We start from the raw sequence: 26,181 nt of genomic DNA, 5'->3' as shown, positions 1-26,181 counted from the left end.
AGTCTACGTGCCCGTTTAAAAATGTTATTACCTGTTTCATTTAACCCTTGGGAAACTGCCATAGCAATTCAAGATTAAAATACATGAAAAGACTGACAGTAAAGGACTGGAGTAACATTAGAATGTTAATAAGTTAATTAACAAAGTAATTATTTAGGGACAGGAGTAGTTGACATATTACCATCTTTCCTCTTGTTTCCTGTTCCTCTTTCTGACAGAACAATCTGCATCCACTCACAGCTCTCTCAAGAATCTGGTTGGCATCTGGAACTCACAGGATGGAGGACAAGTAGATAATACTACATCCTACCACTCAATGGCTCAGGAAACACACACATCAATGTACTGTGCCATTGGGCCACTTTGAGCATGATATTCAAAGCAAATGAATCAATAGGAAGGTTTTTAATTGTCCAGTAAATCACTTCAAATGTATTTTCTTTCTGTCTTCTTTTGCCTAATTTAGTATAGCAACATTAACCAGCCTTACAGGAATTTAGCAAACATTTCTGTAAACATTTCTGTAAATGTAAGTTTATTATTTTCACATTCATTTATTCCTGGAAGTCTTAAATACCTACACTCATTTAAATGAACAGCAAAAACAGAAGAGAAAAGGTTGTGTGCTAAGGTTTGTTTCTATCTGCTACTGTCCTACATAAAATAACTTTGAGCAGTTGCAATTGAGAACCTATTGGGTACAGGATCAGAACACAAAACTGCACCTTACTCAGTGTTGTCCAATAGAACCATAGGGTACCAGCTGCAGCTACAGCACTTTAAGCACAGGCACCGATTTTAGTAGCTAAATGCACTTCACATGTTTGCTTAACAAACATCTGCCACCAGTCAGCGTAAAGGTTTTCAGTATTTCTCTTTCACCAAAGTTTGGAATTGTGCATGAATTTATCAGACACAGAGGTCATTTTTTTAAAACTTTCCTTCTAGGGCCAGGAAGAGCAGGATTTTTTCTCCAGGCCCCACAAGAGAAGCTTAGACTTAGCTTCCCACCTTCCCGATCAAGTGATCCTCCTGAAACTCTTTACTGGTTACTCACCTAAGTGCTGAGGCCTGTTCCTTTGGTCTTAGCTGGCATTTAACATTCACCTGCTCACAGCCAGCTAATTGCCACTTGTTGCCAATTTTGAGTAGGCAATTGACCAGAGGCAAGAAAATGAGGCCCGTGAGTAAAAATTTCCCGTGCATCATGCTGTGAAGGTCAGGGACTTTAGCATCACAGTGGCTCCTGCCCAGCTGATTTCCAACTTAAATGCACGGCCATCATTTTAACAGAAGGATTTCTGATACCTTCTAACCTACTGATTTTTCACTGATTGAATTTGACTTTTTCATATAATACATATGGGATTTTAAAAAAGTTTGCATTTCAGATTTATTGACAATTTGTATTGTGTTTAGAGGACTCTACAGATATTACGATCAAGTAGCTAAATTTTAAGATGTATAAGACATCCCCAGTAAGAAGGCAATATTTTGTTTTATTACTTCCAAACAAAGGGAAGGCAGTACGGAACTAGTTGGCCAATGTCGTGTATTCTGGATGCAGTGCTAATACAGAAGATCATTCCTCCAAAAGTGGTTTCCACGCTGGTCTTCAGCAATACCTATGGGCAGCATTTTCCCAGATTTGCACTAAATGCAGAAGCGGGTGGGTAAAATCTGCCGGCTGCTATGGTGGGTTTTCACACTGTAATGTCCCAAACTCACCTCATTATTTATGCATTCCCAGGAAATGTGCCATTTCCATGGCGGGTGGGCTGTCTTTCACCCTCCCACCATCACCCCGCTGTTGCATCACACTGGCCGCCATGTTTAAAAGACAGCTGCCAGCACACCGCTCATCGCTACCAGCTCACCACTGCTGCCCAGGAGACATGGCCAGCAAAGGAAAAAAGACCGCAGCCCTGCCCCGGTTTAATGACAGATCCCTCGAGCGACTGCTGGATGCCATGGAGGCCCGCCGGGTTGTCCTGTACCCTGCTCTAGCCACAAGATGGGCAGCAATGTGACCAATCCGGCTTGGGAGGCGGTGGCAGTGGTGGTCAGCGCCAACGGTCTGCAAAAGAGGATAGCCACCCAGTGCCGCAAGAGGATGAATGATCTCCTCCGTTCTGTGAGGGTAAGTCACTCTTCTCATCACTCCCCACTCACACACTCAAAAACCCATCACACACCCACAGGGCCCTCACTCGCTGCCAGTTCAAGGGATATCACAATTCACTCTCTCACACACACCGTCATTGTCCTCAGCCCGTCAATGGAACCACTCACTACCCAGACAGGCCAGGCCTATTATCTGGTCCAGCAGGCATCCTACTTACACTTTCTCCAGCTTTATCCAGGCAGGACAAGCTGGCACACAATAAGAGAGAGAGGTCACAGGCTGAAGGCGGATTTTGAAAATAGCGCCATCCAACTGGCCGGCGAGGATCTGGTCCAGTCCTCTGCTGAGGGTGAGGTCAGTGCTGCTGTACCAAATGAAGATCCAGAGGTGCAACATCCATCAGACAACCATGCCATGAGCGATGTGCCCTCTTTCACAGGCCACTACCATGCACTAATTACTTTCCCTTGCTTTTGTAGGTACATCTGCCAAACAGCTGAAAGAGTTCATGACCCAGGGACTTAAATCAAGCCCCGAAGAAACTTCCAAAAGGGAATCTGGCGGCACCCTCCTCAAAGTTCCGTCACAGCGCTCACCCACATCCTCCACTAATGCAGAGACACGGTCCTCGGCGGGACCTAGCTCTAGAATAAGAACGGGATCAAATACTGGTGAGCACAGTGCACGATGTGATCCACAGCAGGTGGCAGCAGGGACTTCCCAGGTCCCCAGCATTCAGAGGGCTGCTGGAGGCCAGAAATGTGCTGAGTCTGAGTCAGATGATGAGCCTCTGGACTCAGTCATGTCACAGCTGCTGGAACTGCAAAGGCAAACTCGGGAACATCAGGAAGGAATGTCCGCTGCACTCCTCAGATTGCAAGGCATGATGGACGAGTCCGTCCATCTTCAGGCTGAGGTGACAGTGCCAGCATTGCAATGCACCGAGGTCAACACTGGCGGGATGGTGGCTGCCATGGAGACCTTGGTCCAGGATGTCGCTCCTACATTGCTGCACAGGCTTGACTCCATCGCTGATGCCATGGTTAGCCTCCAACGATGTGTACGTGAGAGGGGTGCTGGGCAGCTCGATCTCACTCTAGCTACCCCTTCCCCTCATGGAGTCAGTCAGGGGTCCTCGGGCACCCATAGGGAGGAGGATCAGCATGTGCACACTCCAGGGTCATCCACCCAGGTAATCCTGGGAATGCCTGGCCCATCCAAATCCCCTCTTCCAGTGACCTCTGCAGCTCCAGCTTCACAGGCTGAGGAGGGTGCCACTGCCACATAGCTGGACCCCAAAAGCAGGCTGGGGCCCTCCAAGTCTCGACCCTTCAGAGGACACCCGCCAAAGTCATCACAGACAGGGCGTCACAGTCAGCAGGCTGCTCCCACCTCTGCTGTGGATGTCCGGGATGTATCAAGACCTAGCGGCAGGGTTAGGGCAGTTAAGGAAAAGCAGTTGCACAACCTTGCCTTGGGTGTTAATCACTTGTACATATTGTTCACTATTGTCAATAAACTCCAAAGGATGTTTCCCTGCCTATGGCTCCTTGTTCTGATGAGCAGTGTTCTTGTCAGTCAGATGTGAAACCTTTCTGAACAAGATAAAGGCAGGTGTCTCAGTCCAGGGCCTCTTCCCTGTGCTCTGTGCAGCCTTCAGACAATAGTGATGGTCTGGCTTCACACTCCCTGGAGACATTAGTGATGCCTGCACCTCGACGGTGCTTGTCATTGCTGCCAGAATGTAATGGGCAGGCGCCACAGAGTTCTCTCATTCTCTCTGTGCGCTCTTAGCACCTTTAAGGTGGGGCTGGCCCTCACTGCACCTGCGTCTGCGACCAGTGATGCTGTGCACCACCTCCTGAAGGACTCAGGTGCTGAAGGCAGACACAGCATCGGATGTGTCTAAATTTTCGTGGCTGTACTCTATGAGGTGACCCTGATCATGGAGCGCTAGCAAGCTACCCTTGGCCAGACAGGAGTCAGACATTCTCAGAGTCTATGTGAAGATCTATGGAGTGTTCTCATAGTATGTTGTCATCATCCTCCTGCAATCGAGCAACTATTAGGGCCTCCACTGCATCTCCATGACAGGAGCATTCTCACAGTCAAACATTCACAACTGCAATGTGAGGATCAATGAGCACACCTCACTGCATGTCATCATCATCCTCCACAAATGTGGCAGCTATGAGGGCCTCCCTTGTCTAGCCAGTGCAAGAGCCTCATCTCCGTCATCATCACTACTGAGGACCTCCTCACCCTTATCATCCGAGGAGACCTCCAGCTCCTCCATCTCCTCCTCAGGCAGCTCATCTCCCCGTTGGAGCAGCAGGTTGTAAAGTGCGCAGCAGACAATGCATGACGCTCTTTGCAGACTATATTGCAGGGCTCCACCAGATCAATCCAGGCACTGGAACGGCAGCATCAGCATCCCGATGGTCTCCTGTGCCGCATGAGCCTCATTATAGCATTGCTCTGCTGCAGTCTGAGGCCACGCACGGGTGTCATCAGCCATGGCCTCTGTGGGTGGCCCTTGTCCCCAAGGAGCCATCCCTGCAGCCTCTATGGACCCTGGAAGACTGCAGGAATCTGTAAACAACTGAGGATGTAGGCGTCATGCACAATCCCTGGAAACCGTGCACACACCAGCTGCATGTTTAGCGAGTGGAAGCCGTTGCAGCTGATGAAGTCCACTGAGTGTAGCGACAGAGAGCTGAGCGCCACATGAGTGTGGTCAATCACACCCTGCACCTGTGGGAATCCCGAGATCAGGGCGAACCCAATGGCCCTTGCATCCTGGCTGTCCTGGTCCCGGGCGAAATACACAAAGTTGAGTGCCCTCGGGAAGATGGCATCCGTGACCTCATGGATGCATTTGTGGGTGGCGGCTTGTGAGATCCCACAGAGGTCACCTGTGGAGCCCTGAAAGGAGCCACTGGCGTAGAAATTGAGCACCATGATCACTTTCACAGCCATTGGCATTGGATGCCCTCCATGTTCCCTTGGTGCCAAGTCCTGCAGTAAGTGGCAGATGTGAGCAACTAGGTTACTAGTCATGCACAGTCTTCGCCGACACTGGTTCTCAGTCATCTTTGCAGGAATGAAAGGAGGTGTCTATAGACCCTGGGTGTCACTAGGCTCTGACCAGCCATGGCTCACTGTCACTCCTGGGCACTGTGTGCGGGAGCCCCTGCTGCCCCATCTTTCTGAGGTTGTTACTCCTGCCTTTGCATGGCCAGGAGCCTCAGTCACTCTCTCCTCCATCTTCTACGGCCTCTGTAGGCCATCAGGCATACAGCTAGTTCACCAGGATCTATGTTCCTGACATGGTCCTCCTGCAGCATGAAAGAGAGAGAGAGATAGACATGGCTAGCATGGGTGTACTTAGCACTTTTCCTGGTCCTGTGTGACCGCCCCTTAATGCTTCCCGGGAAGTTCTGGTCATCCCTCGGATGGCCACAGATGAGTGCGCTGCATGACTGCCCTGTCAACCTGCGACATGGGGGATAATTGGTCCAAACTGGGATGCTGAGATTGCAAGGGGTTATGAGTACCTCCAGCAGTGACTGCTACATGACCAGCATTGGTGGGGAGATTGTATAACTTGTGCAGTCCAACTACTGCACAATCCAGTAAAGTGGTCACAGACTCGCAGTCTGTGCTGGGGTAATGGGGGTTAAGGTCTGGAGGGCAAGGTCTGGAGGGCTTGGTGGCACATTGGTGCCTTCACATTGCTTGCATGGGTGGGCAGGCTAGGAGCCCGACTCCAATCATATCACTGTGGCTGTGCCTGAACTGTCTCAGTTGCAGAGGAATGGTCAGTCTATACAAGTGTCCTTACTGCGTGACCACTTCCCTCACTTACTCTGCCCCCACCTTGATTGCTTGTGCTCAGGATCCAACACCTGAGCAGCAGTTGCCACTGGATACCCCACCCCGAGTACCTTGGTGGCAGGGCAGCCATTGCCTCCGGACACCACACCCCGAAAACAATCACCTCCAGGGCCAGACAGCAGTTGCCCTCAGATGTCCCCCGCCTCCCTGACTATAGTCACCTCTGGGCCCGAGCAACACTTCATCTGGGCCCCCTGGAGCCCCTGCAGCCTGCAGAGCAACAGGCGACCCTGGTGAGCTGTGGACAATGATGCTGTTCACTCACCTCCGTTCCCCCAAAATGAAGACCACCATATGCAAGTTGCCTGTGTGCTGTTGTGAAGCACGCCGACATGGACAGATGATCTGGTCGGGGTCCAGAGCCTGGCTGGCTGGCCATTTAATGAGATGCTGATGGATTACTATGAGCTCCCTACTGACTGTTGGTGGGAAAGGTGGCCTGCTGTTGGTGGGCTGAGTGGACAATCGTGCCCTGCCTTCCTGCCGTCGTTAACCAGATCGCAACATATTTGGCCGTGCCTGCCACCTATCAGGCCCGCTGCCAGCAGGCACGGAAAATTCCGCCCTATATTTCTATCCCAGCATGCACTTCAGTTGGCTACTAAGAGAAATGCCACAGGTCACCTTCATTCCAGGAAGTTGATGACATTGAGCCTTTGCTTATGCTTCAAATGCTGTTAATAGAATGGGTTGTCCCACTGCAGATGGTGAAAATCAGCAAAATGAAATTAATTGTTCTGTTGGTGCCCTTGGTATTAATTGTAACAGCTTTGCCTGAGGTACAAATGTAAATATGCCTTTAACTTGTCCCTTCAGCTGTCCACTGCCTCCACATGGGTGTATTGTTCTCCCTTATGGATTTGGAAGTGTTTACTAGATTTGTTTCCACTTTCCATGACTATGTCAGAAAGAAATGGGTCATTGTAAAAGCGACATGGTGCCCCATGCACTGCATTTGTCACATTCCTTGTCTTCATTAGGATGTGACCTAAAGCACAATAGCAAAAGCTCAGTTAGTCTATACACAAAAAGGGAAAGTATGAAAAACAAATGAATATTCCTGTAAGTACTGTATAAGATCATTTCATTGGTAATAAACTTAAAAATTTACTTTGTGCCTCACTGATTTCATCATTTCTTTTAAGATTCAGTTAATAGTAAATAAAGGAAAACATCCAACAATTTAATTTAATTTAATTAATTTATTTTTGATAAAAGCTCAAATTAGTTTTTCAACAGCATGCTCATCCAAACACTCGGGGAGATCATTCCAGGTTTAGCACGTGCGGTATTAGACGGGTAAAACAATGTTTTACCCTTCGGCTGCAATGGCAGCTTTTCACACCGTATTGTCCCAAACCTGCCTCATTAATTATGCATTCACGGGAAACACTCCATTTCCATGGAAGATCAGCTCTCATTCACCCGCCGTGCCATCACCTTGTCCCTTCATCAAGCCAGGTGCCATAGTTAAAGCCACGTGCACATCTCTCAGTGTTTCCAGCCCATGACTGCTACAAAGAAGACATGGCCCCGGAAGGCAAAAAGACAGCAGCCACCAGGTTCAATGACACGTCCCTTTTGGACACAGCGGAGGCTCACCGTGATGTCCTCTACCCTGCTCAGGCCACAGGATCAGCAGCAACCTCACTAACCCAGCTTGGGAGGCAGTGGTAGCACTGGTCAGTGCCAATGCCCTTCCAAAGAAGACAGCCAGCCAGTGCCACAAGAGGATGAATGACCTCCTCCATTCCACTAGGGTTAGTTACCCTTCTCATCACTCTCAACTCACACTCACAGAACCATCACACATCCACAGGGCCCTCACTCACTGCCAGTTCAAGGGACATCACCATTCACTCTCTCAAACATACTTTCATTGTCCTCTTCCCATCCATGGGGCCACCCACCACCACACAGGCCAGGCATACTTATCATCTGGCCTGGCAGGGGTCCTGTTTACGCCCTCTCCATCTCTGTTCATGCAGGACAAGCTGGCACACAAGAGGGAGAGGTCACAGACCGGTGGAAGAATGCCTGAAATCAAGCTCCTCATGGACTTTGAAAACAGAGCCATCCAGCTGGCTGGCTAGGATCTGGACTGTTCCTCTGCTGGGAGTGAGGTTGGTGCTGCTCTACTAAGTGAGGATCCAGCAGTAGAACATGCATCAGACACCATGCCATGAGTGATGTGTCCTGTTTCACAGTGTGCTGCCATGTACTAATTATTTCCCCTTGTTTTCGCAGGGACATCTGGGAAAAAGCCGATGGAGTCCACTACCCCAGGCCTCCAAAGAAGACCTGAAGAAACCTTTGAAGAGGAATCTAAAGGCACCTTCCTTGAAGTCTCATCACCCACACCCCCCACCAGTGCAGAGACACACACCTCAGTGGGACATAGCTTTATAGTAGCCTCTGGATCACAATCTGGAGAGCACATTGCACTGTTTGATCTGCAGCCGGCAGGGGCTTCCCAGGTCTCCGGGGGACTGCTGAAGGCCAGAAGATTGCTGAGTCCAGGTCAGATGATGAGCCTCTGGACTTGGTCATGTCATAGTTGCTGGAGCTGCAAAGGCAAGCTCGGGAACAGGAAAGGATGTCCACTGCTGTCAGGTTGCAAGGCATGATGGAGGAGTTCGTCTGCCTTCAGGATGAAGTGATAGTGCTGGCATGCCAATACACTGAGGTTAACACTAGCAGGATGGCAGCTCCATGGAGACCTTGGTCCAGGACATCGCTCCTGCGTTGCTAGGCTGGCTCAACTCCATCGCTGATCCTATAGTTAATCTCCAACAGTGTGTACATGAAAGGAGCACAGGCAGCTCAATCTCACTCCAGCTACCCCTTCTCCTCAAAGAGTAAGCCAGGGGCCCTTGGGCACACATAGGGTGGAGGATCAGCAGATGCCTCTGCATTCCGACCCCCTCTCCCCACCACCGGTGGGCCCATCCATCCAGGTGATTCCAGGAGTGTCTGGCCCATCCGAATCCCCTCTCCCTGTGACTTCAGCAGCTCCAGCTCCATAGGCAGGAGAGGGTGCCACTGCCACACAGCAGGACCCTGAAAACAGGCCAGGTCCTCCAGGTCTCAGTCCTCCAGAGGAGACCTGCCAAAGTAATCACAGACAACAGGGTGTCACAGTCAGCATCCGCTGTGGATGTCTGGGTAGCACCAAGATGTAGCGGCAGGGTTAGGAAAGTTAAGTAAAAGTAGTTGCACAGCCTGGGCATGGGTGTTGAGCGCTTGATCATACTGTTCACTATTGTCAATAAACTCCTAACAGGATGTTTCCCTGCCTATGACTCCTTGTTCTGATGAGCAGTGTTCGTGTCACTCAGATGTGAAACCTTTCTGCACAAGATAAAGGCAGGTGTCTCAGTCCAGGGCCTCTTTCCTGTGTTTTCTGCAACCTTCAGACCAAAGTGATGGTCCAGCCTCACACTCCCTGGACAGATTACTGATGCCTGCAACTTAACGGTGCTTGTCATTGTTGCCAGAATGTATTGGGAAGGCACCACACAGTTCTCTCATTCTCTCTGTGTGGTCTCAGCACCTTTGAGGTGGGACTGGCCCACATCCCTTCAGCATCAGTGACCAGTGACACTGTGCTCCTGAAGGGGGCAGGTGCTGAAAGCAGACACAGCAGCAGATGCATCTAAAGTTTCATGGCTGCATCTCTTAGATGACCCTGATCATAGAGTGCAAGTCCTTGACCAGACAGGAGTCAGACATTCTTAGAGGCTATGTGAAGATTTATGGAGTGTCCTCACTGCACGTTGCCATCATCACCATGTAATCGAGCAACTATTAGGGCCTCCACTGCTTGTCCAATCCAGGAGCATTACCACAGGGGTTATGTGTGTTGCCATAAGCCAAACTAGAGCCAAATGTTCATAGATGCAATGTGAGGATCTATGGTATCTCTTCACTGCATGCCGTCATCATCCTCCACAAAACTACCAGCTATGTGGACCTCCTGAGTGAATCTGCCTCGTCTGGCCATGTGAGGGCCTCATCCCCGTCATCTTCGCCTTTGAGGACCCCCTCACCCTCATCTGTCGGCGTCACCCTCATTGGAGGAGACTTCCAGCTCCTCCATCTCCTACTCAGCCAGCTGCACTCCCCATTGCAGCGCCAGGTTGTAAAGGCCGCAGCAGATGACGTCAATGCGTAGCACCCTCTGTGGTCTGTATTGCAGGGCTCCACCAGACCAGTTTAGGCACCAGAACCTCATTTTCAGCACCCCAATGGTTTGCTCCACCAGGGTACAAGATGCAGCATGAGCCTCATTATACCGTCACTCTGCTGCAGTCTGAGGCCGCCGCACGGGTTTCGTCAGCCACGTCCTCTGCAGGTAGCCCTTGTCCTCGAGGAGCCATCCCTGCAGTCTCTGTGGACCCTGGTAGACGTCAGAGATTCGTGACCAACTGAGGATGTAGGAGTCATGGGCATTCCCTGGAAAATGTGCGCAGACCACCTTTGTAGTGGTTGCACACCAGCTTCACATTCAGTGAACGGAAACGCTTGCGGCTGACATAGTGAAATGTGTGTTGTGGCAGAGATCTGAGCACCACGTGAGTACATTTGATAGCACCCTGCACCTGTGGGAAAGCCGAGATCTGAGCAAATCCAATCGCTCTTGAATCCTGGCTGCCGTGAAGTGTATAAAAGTTGTGTGCCTTCCTGAAGATGGCGTCCGTGATGTCATGGATGCCTTTATGGGTGGAGGCTTGTGAGATCTCATGAGAAGCCCTGAAAGGAGCCACTGATGTAGAAATTGAGCACCGCGGTCACTTTCACAGCCACTGGCAGTGGATGCCCTCCATGTCCCCATGGTACCAAATCCTGCAGTAGCTGGCAGACATGACCGACCAGTTCCCTAGACATGCGCAGTCTTCAGTGACACTGGTTCTTGATCATCTACAGGAACGAAAGGCGCGAACACAGACCCTGGGTGTCGCTAGGCGCTGGCCTGCGTTGGCTCACTGTGGTTCTCGGTGGCGTGTGCAGTAGCCCCAGTTGCCCCTTCGTCCTGAGGTTGCTGCTCCTCCCTCTGCACAGCCAGGCAACTCAGTCACTCTCTTCTCAGTCGTTTTCACTCTCTGTAAACCACAAGGCATACAGCTAGGTCACTAGGCTCCATGCTCCTGATGTACTTCTCCTGCAAGATGAAAGAGAAAGACGCATGGGTTAGTATGTGTGTACCAAGAACCTCCCTTGGTTAAGTCTGAAGGTGCCTTATTGCATCCTGGAGAGTGTTGGCCACCACTTAGATGACCACGGTTTAGTGCGCTACATGGCCGCCCAAACCCCACTCACCGCCACCCCACTCCACCTGACCGATTGGCAGCAGCTTTGCCCATTGGACTCCATGCTGTGCTCTCAGCTCGGGCGCAGGCATTCTCCTAACCTGTGCTGGAAGGCTGCACTATTAACTTGAACCATGGGGGAGACCGGTCCAAGCCAGGATGCTAACATTGCAAGGGGCTGTGAGTGCCTCTACCAGTGGCTGCTCCATGGCCAGATTTCGCAAGCAGATAGTGCAACGTGCCCAGTCTTCCAACTATTCTGTACTTCTCTAAAATGCTCATTTCTTTGCCATCTGTGTCCAAGGGGTGAAAGGCCCCGGAGCATTTGGTGGCACACTGATGCCTTTGCATTGCTTGGGTGGGCACAGAAGCTAGAGGCCCAGCTCCAATCATATCAATGTGGATGTGCCTGAACTGCCACAGCTGCAGAAGAATGGTCACTTTATACAAGTTTTCCCTAATGTGTGGTCGCTTCCCCTGCCCACCCTGCCCCCATCTTGCACGTGCTTTTGCGCTACCTTCAACCACAGGGCAGCCCTTTCCCCTCCCTTGCAATGTGCCTCAAGCTAGAAGTGCATCAGGCAACCCCAGCAAGCGGTCCGCAGCATTACTGTGTACTCACCTCCGGGTTCCCCTCAAAGTGCAGCCTGCCAAGTGCCTGCCTTTCATATGTTGTTGTGAAACACTTTGGCGTGATTGGGTGGATGATCCATCGGGGGGGAATGACTCCAGCGGGCTGTGCTTATAATGATATGCAAATGTATTACTATGAGGTTCTCGATGTCTGATGGTGGGACATGTGGCCTGCAAACTGATTTCATGACGTTGTGAAACCAATTTTTGGCCTTCTCGCCATATTGTCCACTTATGCCACCGAACATGCCCAACACCAGTGGGCACGGACGATTCCCCCCATTTTCATGCACAACTATGTTCATCCTCTGATGCATCGCGTTAGAAACCTCTCAATCATACAACACTGCCTCAATCAATAATTGAATTCTTTTGCTTTTTCGTAACCTTGCTTTCAATTTAAATTAAGTTAAAATATATCCTATTTGCCTGATCACTATAATTGTAAACGATGAGTACTAACATTTTGATTTAGAAAATGTTTCTTGTTTAATTAGCTATAGTTCTGACTGCTGAGAAATATAAAATAATCAAACTAAATCTATATACTATTCAAAAGCTGTGATAGTGCAAGCAGGTGTAGGCACAGTGGTCCTTGAAATCATTTTTCTTAGGGTGAGATAATATGTTAATTTGTTATTTTCCTGTCATTCTGTCTGAGAATTGGAATTTATTGGTCATTCTAGATTTGACAACCAACTGGATGTTTTCACCTTTACTTGAGTCTTTCCCCTGTTCCTAATGCTTCAGTGTGCCCTCCTGTATCTCCAGGAATAATAAGATAAACTAGCTGCCAGCATTGAAGCCTGTTAGGTCAAATACTGGGAACATTAGTGAAGCAGAGCTGTGTGCACAGCACTACTAATTGCTGTATTACATCTGACTTGTTTTATCTTAATTCTGAATGTCCATGGCCTTCGCTTCTTCAGTCTTGCATTAAATGAGTATCATAATTCCTATTCTTGCACAGGTGCCCTTTATTTTCACATACAGGTACAAGCTTTCCCTTTTAAATGAGATTATTCTGTGCTAAATTCTACTCATAATATGGAATTAGTTCTTAGATGCTGGTCCTACCCTTAAATTCCTTTTGAGCTTGCATTAAACATGCAAGTCTGGGCTGAAGGATAGATGACTTTTAATAAAGATTAAAGATTATGGAAAGCTTAAGCTTTATTGCACAAGGACAAGCATGTTGGAAATCAAATTTATTCCCTATATGTTTAAGCCCTAACATAGATAATCACTTTCTACAAGGTGAAACACATTATGCAATGTTAGCGAACAGACATGTTATTTGTGCATTATTTTAGCAAAGCATTAGCACATTCATCTTAAAAATACCTTTATTAAAACAGCAGCCATAAGAATTTCTGCTGACCCTGTCAATGGGTCAATAGGACATTATTATGATTGTAAGTTAATATTAAGATCTTGGTCTCATATTATTATCGAAAATTATTGACTAGCAATTGTACTTATGTCCTATCTTGCAAAGCACATATAATATTGAACCTCGTGTGTTCATTGTATATCAATTGGGAGTTGATTGTATTCAGGCGGTGGGACTAATTGGGCACTCATATCTGCTTTTATATATATACAGAAGCAGGTTGAAAGTGTTTTTTGATTAGAGTTGTGCAATATGTATCTCTGTAAATAATAATTTATTAGTCTAAGCTCCAGTGTTACCCTTTATTGCCTGGGTACCCAAGTTCTAACAATGTGACCTAAAAGGCAGGTAATATGTCAGTAACTTTTTGGTTCTACACTGTTGGTGAAGGGGTTGGGATGTAATTGTATCTAGGCGGGTCACAAGACAGGTGTAACCACATTTGCCTAACATTATATAGCATGCCCTATATTCAGTTAGATTAAAGTCAATGGGACTGAATGCTGCACGGAGCATATAGCAGGCAGTCAATGCCATACCACATGTTTTGTGTCCCTGCCCTTGTCCAATTTCACCCCCAATGAACTTACTGAAGTACATAAAATAAGAAATAGGAGCTGGAGTAGTTTACCTGGCTGTTCAAAAAGGTCATGGCTTCTACTTCAATTCCATGTTCCTGCACTATCCCTATGGTCCTTAATTCTCTTAGTACCCAAAATTCTATCAAACTCTGTCTTGAATATACTCACCAGCTGAGCATCCATAACACTCTAGGGTCGAGAATTCCAAAGTTCACAACCCTCTCATTCTTCTAAACTCAAGCAAATGTTGGCCTAATCTACTCAATCTCTTCTCACAGGTTAACCTACTCATCTCATGGGGCAGGAATTTTAGTTTGGTGGGTGCGTGCAATCGGTGGGCCCGGGAGCAGCCAGGGAACGGACCCCGGCCCGCGATCGACCTCTGTCCGCCATTTCATGTAGGCTGGCCAATTACAGGTTAGCCAGAGTGAAGCACACGCTGAAAGGTTCAGTGCCGCCGAGGTGGGGGTGGGAGGAGGGTGAGCGCTGAAGTCAGTGTGCGCACGGGAAATGTGGAATGAAAGCTCCCTGAAGGCAGAGAGCTGCCTCAGGAGCTGAAGAAATTAAATGCAATGAAAACAGAATTTAAGTTCCGGAAAAAATGTCCACATATCAGAATCAGTCATCTGAGTATATACAAGATGAAAATTCAGCCATATGTTTTTATTTTTTTAATTTAATAACAGAAATCTCATCCTACCTGTGAATGAAGTTTTCTCAAAAATGCAAAGGCTGCCTGGCTGATTCACCCACCCACCAACCATAACTTTGGAAGGGCAATGGAAAATCTCTGTTAATTACAACTTTAATGGTCTTAATAGGCCTCTTAGTTGTTGGGCAAGCTTCCAACTCTCGCACACACCTACTGACCGAAATATCGCGCGAATCTGCGATGACGTTGAGACACTTGCCCGACGTCACTGTGCACTATTTCATGCTCGAGCAGGCTCAGTGCGCTGAGTGAAAAATTCTGCTCATGAATCAGTCTATGAACCTTTGTAGCACTCCTTCTAGGGCATGAATGTCATTCCTTGGATGAGAAGTCGAAACCTGCACATGTTACTCAAGGTGTGGCTTCACCAATGCCCTCTAAATATGTAGTGACGTTTCTTTAATTTTTTATCCAGTCCCTTTGCAATAAAAACTAACATGCTATTCACTTTTGACCTGATGAGAGCAGTAAAAGGAAGAAAAGTTTGTAATTCATTTGAAATGTTTGGGCAATCAGTAATTGTTTGAAAAATGTTCGATAAAGTCTTTTAAGAGTTTGTATCAATTGTAAAGGGATCAATTACAACCTTTATATAACAATATTAGGAAATAAAGATAGTTTAAGTAAGTTATATTTGTATTTTGTGGGTGTTAGGAATGAGTTTTAGCTTTAATGTTTAAGTTTGATTTGTATTTCTGTATCTGTGTGTTAAAAAAGATCAAATTGAGTTTTAGTTTCACTTTAAAAGATGCCTGCATTTCTAATGAAAGCTTTACAACTCTAAGCTAAATTATACCAGCAAGAATAGAGAAACTGGGCTGTTGCCTAGCAACAGGGGTCCAGACAGGCAGATCCCTCCCACAGACACACACAGAAGAAACTAACAACAGCAGTCTTATTTGGAAGCTGTTTGAGTTCAGTTGGTTTTGAAAGTAGCTGCCAGGAGAGACTGGGAAGGGCTGAGCGGGGGGTGGGGCGGAGGCCTGTCAGCCACAGGGTCCAATGGTGACCCAGTGGTCAGTTTAAAAGCTACCCAGACAGCCCTAGAAAGGCTTCCAGAAAAGGACGTCTGTCCACCATTGCAACAATGGAGTCGAGTGCAGCTGCAAATGCCAGGCAGGAGGACATGTCAGTTGGGCACTTAACACCTCCCACCCCGCATTTCTGATATGTGCCTCACTGTCCTCCTGGAAGAGGTGGCTGTCTTTTCCCCAGATTTGGGAGGAGCAGACAACCGCACCTCACAAAGAGGTAGCAGCCCAGATTAGCAGCCATGACGTGGTGCGGTGCAGATGGGTGCAGTGCCGGAAGCGCTTCAGTAACCTGCTGCGCTCAGGAAGGGTGAGTACTGTGTTGGCATGGTGCAGAAGTGTTAAGGGGTGTTAGAGTCAGAGTGCCAACTGTCAGTGATGCCAGAGCTGGTCAAGGGGGAGCACCCTGGCTGCTTGGACTGAGTACCTTGTGGCCTGATGGCCATGATTCAGATATGCCCTGTAAGGTGGTCCTCAGCTGCAATCAACCAGGCTGCAATGGTGCCACACTTAGAGGGTGGACTAATCAATTCTCCTCTGTCCTTTCAGGAGAAGACAAGCCATAACGAAGCAGAGAGGGCATGTACAGGTGGAGGCCCGCTCAACCTGCTGCTGCTCACATGGTTCAAGCAGGACACCCTAGAGCTGGAGAGCCAGCACACCCCCCTTACAACCAGCCATGGAGAGGTGGGGGTGCCAGACAAAGGTAAGAGTGTAGTGCACAGAGGTCAGATTTTTGGATTGCCCAACCAATCTAGCGTAGGGCCCTCATTGGTGGGAGTCTCGAACCTGGAGTCCCCATTGATCATTAAAACACAATGGCACGTGATGCAGATCTGCATAGTCTCACCAGCATGCCTGGCATGCACAGTGACAGTGTGATGACTTTGCCTAATGACATGTCCTTGTTCTCCCTTTTAGATTCATCAGCAGGTGTCCGATCTGCAGACCCCTGACACCGGAGGACCACCAAGCATCACCTTCACCTGCATCACACCCGCTCTCAGAAGCAGGCACCAGTGCAGATACCAGCACCTCAGTTGGCATTAGATTGGTGGCTAGTATCTCGGTGCACATTGGTGAGGGCACTTCACACTCGCTTGAGGAGCATGCAGAGGCAAAGAGTGCCCAGGGTGCTGGCAGTCGGAGGACTGCTGGGGACCAGGATGATGCTCAGTTGAAGGCTGATGATGAGCCTTCGGAGTCATCCATTAGGCGGCAGATGCTGGATATCCAGCGGGATGCGTGGGAGGATCAGGAGGAGATCCCTCAGGTCTGCGTACCATGACGTCCTTGATGGAGGAGTCCATGTGGAGCATGAGCACTGCATTGATCGTCACAGGTGAGAGCACTGCCTCCTCCATGGAGAGAGCGGTGACTCTCATGGAGAGGCAGCTCCAGCACAGAATGAGGGGTCCCTGGGGTTGCGCTCAGACCTGCAAGCCATAGCATAAGCACTGACCTCATGTGGTCAGTGACAGTGTGGGAAATGGATGAAGTATCCAGTATCCAGCTAGGTGCCCATCCACCAATGGTGTGCAGGGAGGTCCAGACCGACCTCACATTGACGCATGAGCTGCCTATCATCTCTGTGGGCTCCTCTCAGGGCACTCTGGATGACGACAGAAGCTCCTCCACCCCTCTACCAGTGACCGTGTCATCTGATGAGGCTGCGATGACTGGGGAGATGCCAGGCGTGGCACAAGCCACTCCCTCCCAGGCAGAGCCAGCACAGGCTTCACTGGCCAGAGGACGACTGTCAAGGTCATCAAGGCCAACAAGACAGCAGGGTCAGCAGGCTGTCCCCAATGCCGGTGCCAGAGAGGGGGGAGCACCTAGACATGCACTTGCAAACGTAAGTCAAGGCACCTTGAACACAAGAGGGGCAGGTCACGGATGATTTTATGTTTATTTATGTTTACTTTATCTATACTGGTCTGGGAATGAAGACCAGAGAAGTCTATGTAAATAGTTTGGAATTGTCCACATGAGATAATTTTTTTTGTTTGTTTTCATGGCCTGAGTTTGCTTTACCCTTTTATTTTATTGGTGCAGGGTACGTCAGTATGTAATGCTGGACGTAACTCTTAACATCATTGCACAGACACTGAGTGTTCTTTGTGTTCAAATGAAAGGGTCATTTCTGACATCTGGGTGGAGGAGACAGTCCTGGTATGCATTTGAAGCTGACCCTTGGTAGCCTAGCTGAAGGAGCTTTAGATCAAGGCATGCCTGGTGTCCCTGCCTCTCTGCAGGTTATCGAGGTCTGCTTCCACGCCTTCAGCACTCTCCTCATTGTGTCATCTTTGGACTCACTACTGGACTTATCATCTGTGGACTCTGCAGCTGCGTCAAGGTCCTCTTCCTCCAGTGGGTCCCCTCCTTGCCAATGCCAGACTGTGGAGAGCGCAGCATGCAACCACGATCAGTGACATCCACTCTGGAGGGTATTGTAGTGCCAGCCCTGAATGGACCAGACATCGGAAGCACATCTTGAGAAGACCTATGGTCCTCTCTACCACCACCCTTGTGGAGGTATGACACTGCTCTGCCTCTGTTCTTGGGTGGTGGAGAGGCGTCATAAGCCACCTCTTCAATGGATAGCCCTTGTCACCCAGCAGCCATCCACGCATTCGGGCTGGAGCACTGAAGAGCCTTGGCACCTGGGAGTGTCTGAGGATGTATGCATCATGGGAACTGCCTGGGTACCTTGCACAGACTTACAGAATCTGCATTCTGTGGTCATACACTATCCACAAGTTCATGGAGTGGAAGCCCTTCCCATTGCTGAAGGCACTCAGCTGACCCGCTGACCATGTGTGCAGTCGATGGCACCCTGAATGCGGGGGAACCCAGCGATCGCTGCAAAGCCTCTGGCTCGCTCAGTCTGGCTGGCCTCGTCCGTACGGTAAAGAATAAAAGTCAGTACCCGCCTGAACAGAGCTTCTATCACCAGCCTGACATAACTGTGGGCAGTTGATTGGGAGACTTCACACAGATCCCCCACTGACCTCTGGATAGAATCAGAGGCATAGAAGCTGAGGGCCACTGTGACCTTCAGAGCTCCTGGAATGGGTTGTCCACTCACACAGTTGGAACTGACCTCAGGCCCAATCACCAAATAGAAGTCGGCAAATCCTCCTTTGCCATTGTGCCTCAGACATATTGAGGTAGCTGCATTGTTGTCTGTAACCCCTGGCAGCCGGATAGTGATGTCTTCTGCGTCACCCCCCACCCTCCCCCCACCTCGGACTACCTGCTGGCTCTACACCCCTTGTGACTGTGCCTCTCCTCCCACAGGCCCCTCTCCTGTATGGTATATTGGGTCACCTGGCCTCCTCTCCTTTCTGCCCCTCTCTTCCTCCTCAGAGGAGGTGCTACGAGCAGAGACCACAGTCCCCATTACCAGGGTAAAGGAAGGCTGTCTGATTGCTGGAAGGGTCCACACAGTCTGAATCCTCCAGGGGCCTGGCAGACAGCAATGAGTCCTGAAATGAGGCCTGGAAATGCTAAGAATGAAGCCCCAAACAGAGATGAAGCAGCCAAGTACTAATAAGCAACCAGCTGCAAACTATCTCCAAAACTGGCAATGCTGCTGATCCTTTTCATCCCGCCCTTGGATGAGGTTTGTGAAAATGTCGGCTGGGCATCTGCCCATTTTTCCAGTGCAATGAGCAGAAAATGGCACGGGCAATGGAAACCACAGTCAATTGGGCTCTTAAGAGCCTTAAGTGGCCTGTTAATTAATGGTGGGTGCTCCTGCAGCCACGTGTGCCCGCCAAGCGAAATATCGCGTGGATGTGCAATGATGGGATGCTCACCCGACGTCATCACGCACTATTTTACTCCCGTTTTGGTCGGGCACATGCCTGCCTGCGGGGCAAAAAAGCCTGCCCTTGATTTCAGAGTGTGTTGTGAATGACCACATGATGCCTATTGGTACATGGACTGTGTAAACATTAAAGTATAAGACGGCTTTTGTAACTTGTGTTATCTTTACAAATCTATATATGTCTGTAAAGGTATAGTTGTAGGTGAAGGAGTATTGTAATATAGTTCATCTTTTCTCGTTTAATAAATGTTTTATGCTTTTGTTAAAAGTTCATTAGCTGACTCTGATGGCTGTTCAGTCATCCCTCTCCATGTATCTAAACAAACAAATAAATGTTAGGATCTGTCAAGTTGGGTTCCACCCTGGGATCAGGCTTGTCAAGCGGTAACCTCAGCTGGGGATCATAACAATAATAAATACTGGTCTGTGTGACCTGGTGACCCCTGACCTGAAACCAGGACCAACAAGAAGATGTTAAAATATGAGGCTATTCCAAAAGGGAGTGGGATATAAAGCAGTTAGCCTGACATCTGTCTTAGGGAAATTATTAGAAGCTATTATTAAAGATGTTGTAGCAGGGCACTTGGGAAAATTCAAGGCAATCAAGGAGAGTCAACATGGTTTTGGAAAGGGAAGTCATGTTTAGCCAATTCATTGGAGTTCTTTGAAGGAGTCATATGTGTTGTGGATAAAGGGAAGCCAGTGGATATACTGTACTTAGATTTCCAGAAGGTATTTGAAGGTGCCACCTCAAAGGTTATTGTGGAAAATAAAAATTCATGGTGTAGGCTAAGGTAACACATTGGCAAGGATAGAAGATTGGCTAGCTAACAGGAAGCAGACAGTAGCCAAAAATGGGTCTTTTTCTGGTAGGTGGGACATAACCAGTGGTGTGCTGCAGGAATCAGTACTGGGTCCTCAACTTTTTACAATTTATGTAAATTACTTAGATGAAGAGACCAAAGACAAGGTTGTTAAATTTGCTGACTACACAAAGATAGGTAGGAAAGTAAGTTATGAAGAGGTTGTAAGGAGGCTACAAGGGGACATAGCTAGGTTAAGTGAGTGGGCAAGGACCTGACAAATGGAATATAATGTGGGCAAATGTGAAATTGTCCATTTTGTAAGGAGGAATAAAAAAGATGCATTTTATCTGAATGGTGAGAGATTGCAGAGCTCTGAGATTCAGAGGGTTCTGGCAGCCCTACTGTATGAATCACAAAAGGCTAGTATGCAGGTACAGCAAGTAACTAAGAAAGCCAGTGGAATGTTATTGTTTATTGTGAGGGAAATTGATTACAAAAGTAGGGAGGTTATGCTTCAGTTGTACAGGGCATTGGTGAGACCACATCTGGAGTATTGTGTACTGTATTGGTCTCGTAACTTAAGGAAAGATGTAAATGTGTTAGAAACAGTTCAGAGAAGATTTACTAATGCCAAGATTTACTAATACCAAGAATGGATGGGTTGTCCTATGAGGAAAGGCTGGGCAGGTTGGGCTTGTGTCCACTGGAATTTAGAAGAGTAAAAGGCAACTTGATTGAAACCTTTAAGATCCTAAGGGGTCTTGAGAGTGTGGATGTGGAGAGCATGTTTCATCTCGTAGGAGAATCTAAAACTAGGGGTTATTGTTTAAAAATGAGGGGTCACTCACTTAACACAGAGATGAAGAGAATTTTATTTTCTTTCAGAGGGCCGTGATTCTTTGGAAAGCTCTTCAAAAGTCAGTGAAAGCAGAGTCCTTGAACATTTTTAAGGTGGAGCTAGATAGATTCTGATTAACAAAGGGGTGAAAGGTTATCAGGGATAGACAGGAATGTGGAGTGGAGGCTATAATCAGATCAGCCCTGATTTTATTGAATGATGTTGCAGGCTTGAGGGGCCAAGTGGCCTACTCCTACTCCTTGTTCATATGTTCGTATATGGCAAACTGAAAAACAAAGTCCAAGAGAAGAGGAGCTGAGAGTTGAAAACATTCCAGAAAGGAGTGTGCCATTGTGTGGGGAATTTGCACAAGCAGAACCCTGTTTGTGTAGATGCTGCTGCCTGCAGAGAATTGGCTTAGTCCTTGAAGGAAAAGGACTGGAATTCTGCTTGGAAGAACTGGGTGGCCAAAACAGGTAGAGTGGACTGCCTACTGCCTCCGTGAGATAGCATTTGTTGTATCTGCTATTCCATGTGTAATTTATAATTTGTACCAACCGTAATTTGCCTGTTAGTTTGTGTTTATTTAATGATGATTCTGATTTGTGTTGAAGTAAAGTTAATAAAAGTGAAATCTTCACCATTAATTTTGTCATTCAAGGTTGTTTGGTAAATTTGGTTATTTTCATTTACAGATCCCCATGGGGATCGTAACACTGTTTAATTGTTTGCTGTAGTTACATGCTAACTTTCTGTAATTCATCTACAAGGACATCCAGGTTCCTCTGAATACAACCATTTCCCAGTGCCTCATTATTCAAAAATCCTCTGCTTTTTAAAAAAATTTTCTTATCAAAATGGATAACCTCACAATTTGCCACATTGTATTCCATCAGACATGGGCCTGAATTTTTCCCTGGTTGGGCGCGCACAATCATTGGGCCCGGGAGCGATGGGGAAACAGGCCCCCGACCACAATCATCCCCCAACCGTGATGTCACGCTGGCTGGTCAATTAACAGCCAGCCAGCGTGAAATGTGCACTGAAAAGCTCAGCGCTGCCAGGGTGGGACAGGAAGAGGGCAGGCAATGACATCACTGCGGGAGCAGGTGAGCATTTCCACTGAGCTCCCTGAAGGCAGACAGCTGCCTCAGGGAGCTGCTGACCTGCAAATAATAAAATAAAGCACAAAAAAGCTGCAAAAAATGTCCATGCCGCACAATCAAGCACCTGAAAGCCTACCTCATAAAAATGCTGTCCCCAGATATTTCTTTTTATTTTATTTCCTAATGGAGATTTCATCCCGCCCTTGGATGAGGTTTCATCAAAAATGTAACACTGTGTGCAGTTTTGGTCTCCTTAGCCAGAATTTTGATGTCAGCATGCGGGGTGCGCCTGATACGCCGATGCATAAAATGATGCGTGGTGATGTTGGGATTGTGTCCCGATGTCACCGCACGCCATCGTAATATTTCGGTAGGCAGGCATACTATGAGCTCTGTTGCGCACCCGCCATTAATTAACAGGCCATTTAGGGCCCTTGAGACATTAATAGATGGATATTTTTCAGAGCCCATGTGAACTTCAGAGCATCACATGGGCACAATTGGCAGGTGGGCAGGCCACATTTTTAACAATCTCATCCATGGGCAGAATAAGAGGGGTGGGTGGGCTCACGTGTGCTATTTGTTAGATATTTAATTTTTAAACTTACTGCTACTTGCTTGTGTGAACAGGAGAACTTCAAATCTCTTCAGAGCTGCTTGTACAGGATTAATAGGCTTCAGGTCAGGACTCTGGGGTATACATCATTTTTGGGGCCTTGCTGGTTTCAGGCAACCTTCCCTTACCCTGGGAATAGGGGTTGTGCTCTCCACTGGAGGCACCTCCTCTGTGGTGGAAGAGAAGGCCAGAAGGGGGAGGAAACCAGGAGTCCATATTCAGCCTTCAGGGGAGCCACCTTTGGGAGGACAGGCACAGGCACAAGGGGCGCAAGGCCAACAGGAAGTGCAAGGCAGAAGGGGTCACAGAAGATGTAGCTACCCTGCTGCCAGGGTTTACAGGCGGCTATGCAGCTACATCAATATGTCTGAGGTGCAGTGCCAAAGGAGGCTCCATCTCTCAAGGGAGACAATGACCTCCATTTGTCAGATGATAGGCCTTGAGATCAGTGCCAACTGTGTGGGTAGACACCCCATGCTGGCTGCCCTCAACTTCTATGCCTCTGGCTCTTTCCAGGGGTCGGTCAGTGATCTTTGCAGTCTCTCAGTGAGCTGTCCACACTTGTATCAAGCTGGTGAAAGACGCTCTGTTCAGGCATGCATTGACTTTCATTCACTACAGCTGAGATGAGGCCAGCCAGGTGGAGTGAGCCAGAGTCTTCACAATGATTGCTGGCTTCCCCCGCATCCAGGGTGCAATAGACTGCGCCCATGTGGCTATCAAGGCGCCAGTGGGTGAGCCGGGTGCCTTTATCAACAGGAAGAGATTCTACTCCATGAACGTGCAGATACTGTGTGATCACAGGATGCAGATTCTGCAAGTCTGTGCAAGGTACCCAGGCAACTCCCATGATGCTTACATCCTCAGACACCCCCAGGTGCTGGGGCTCTTCAGTGCTCTGGCCTGGCTTGATGGATGGCTGCTGGGGGACAAGGGCTATCCCTTCAGAAGGTGGCTCATGACACCACTCCACCATCCAAGAACAGAAGCTGAGCAGCGGTACAATAGGAGCCATGGCACCACAAGGGCTGTGGTGGAGAGAGCCATTGGTCTTCTCAAGATGCTCTTCCAATGCGTGGACTGTTCAGTGGGCGCACTCCAGTACCCCCTAGATCGTGTGTTACTGATAGTGGTTGCATGCTGTGCTATCCACAATCTGGTGCTGGAAAGGGGGGACATAGTGGAGGAAGAAGATGTAGACGCAGATGCTCTGGCTGCACACAATGAGTCCAGTAGTGAGTCCAAGGATGAGCATACACAGGAGAACGCTGAGGGGATAGACACTGACTCAGGCAACCTCCAGAGAGGCAGGGACATCCGGAAGGCTTTAAGCCAACAATCCTTCAGCTAGCCCACCACAGATGGACCTCCAACACATGCCAGGACTGCAGGCTCCACTCTTGATATCTGACAGCAACATCTGCCTGGTTAGGAATATCGCCTTGTCAATAAAGCTCAATGACAAATAAATCACTCATAACATCATGGGTTCTCCTTCACCTACAGAAGTAAGGAAACACCCTGAGCCTTGTTCACATATAAACGTTCAATGAATTCACAAAACAGAAGAGAAACTTCATTCACAGGTGTTAAGTTGCACACCGAATTATTATCAACTGATACCGGGGCAACAGAAAACAACCAGTGAGAAGCCCATGGTTTTTCAAAGGTGCCTTATGCTTACGTTTTCAGGTGCTCCACCCTCGCTGGCACTGGCATTTGAGACAACCTGCTCATTCTGCTGCTCTGAAGAAGAGTCATAAGGAATCGCAACGTTAACTCTGTTTCTCTCTCCACAGATGCTGTCAGACCTGTTGAGTTTTTCCAGCATTTTTTGTTTTTGACTACTGTCCTGTTGGCCTTGATGACCTTGGCGGGCGTCCTCTGGCCCACAGAGTCTGTGATGGTCCTTCCTGTGAGGGAGTTTCCAGTGGCATGGCTGGCATCTCCCCAGTCACCATAGCCTCATCAGATCCCACGGTGACTAGCAGAAAGGCGGAGGAGCTGCTGCCCTCATCCGGAATGCCCTGAGAGGAGCCCATAAGGGATGACAGGCAGCTCGTGCGCCATCATGAGGTTGCTTCAGACCTCCCTGCTCACCATTGATGGATAAGCACTGAGCTGAGATCCATCTCCCACACTGTCACTGACCAGCTGAGGTCAAGCCGCTGTGAGGGCTTGCAGATCCGAGTGCTTCCTCAGGAACCCCTGACTGATCACCTGGAGGAGCCTCTCCATGACAGTCGCCAATCTCTCCATGGAAGGGACATTACGCTCGGCCATGTGGGTCATTGCATTGCTCATGCTCCACATAGTCTCCTCCATCACAGAGACCATGGCACGCATTCCCTCATGTATCTCTGCCAGATCCTCCCACACACCCTGCTGGACTTCCAGCGTCTGTTGCCTCAGGGGCGACTCCAGAGGCCCATCATCAGCCAATGACTGAGCATGTTCCTGGTCCTCAGCAGTCCTCCGACTGCCAGTGTCTTGGGCACTCTGTCTCCACATGTACCTCAAATGAGTGTGAAGTGTCCTCACTGCTGTGCCCCGGGACACTAGCCGATGATCTAATCCCCACCGAGGTCCTAGTATCTGTGCTGGTGCCTGCCTGGATAAGATGGTGTGATGCTGGTGCTTGTAAGTCAGCAGGACACTCAGGTATTAGTGGCGGGGCCTCTGCCTCCATTCTGGGCCTGCTCCAGTGAGGCTGAAAGGAAGAACAAGTTGAAGTTGAGACACTGTTAATGTGCATGCCTGGCCTCTGGATCAGGAGGCAATCCCCCTTCCATAATCAATGGGAAACCCATGTTGGAAACTGAATTCACTTAACAGTCAACAGTAGAATGTTTGCACTGACAGACATTGTGACCTCAGTGCATGGCACTCTTACCTCCCCCTGGCACCCCAGACTCACCGCTACCGGCTGACCTGGGCGCATGGCGCCTCTCCAGCTCGAGAGCCTCCTGCTCGTATCTGGTGAGAATCACCAACTGTGCCTGCCCTCTGCCACTCCCCATCCGTTCAGCGTTATTGTGTGTGGCCTTCTCTTGAAAGGGAGAGAGGAGCATTGATTAGTCCATCCTGTACCTGCATTGCCATTGCAGCCCTGCCACCCCCACCTGAGTGAAACATTGCAGGGCTCATGTGAATCGTGACCCGGGAGCCGCCATACACTCGCTCCAAGCAGCCAGTGCTGACCCCCTTGCCCAGATGCTGCCTCCATCACATTTGCCACTCACACTGTAAGACCTTCCAAACCAAGGAGCACTACCACGTAGAACACCAAGGGCAGCAGATGG

The sequence above is a fragment of the Carcharodon carcharias genome, chromosome 18 (genome assembly GCF_017639515.1).
Source record: "Carcharodon carcharias isolate sCarCar2 chromosome 18, sCarCar2.pri, whole genome shotgun sequence".
Classification (NCBI taxonomy): Eukaryota; Metazoa; Chordata; class Chondrichthyes; order Lamniformes; family Lamnidae; genus Carcharodon; species Carcharodon carcharias.
This window is presented reverse-complemented; position numbering follows the sequence as displayed.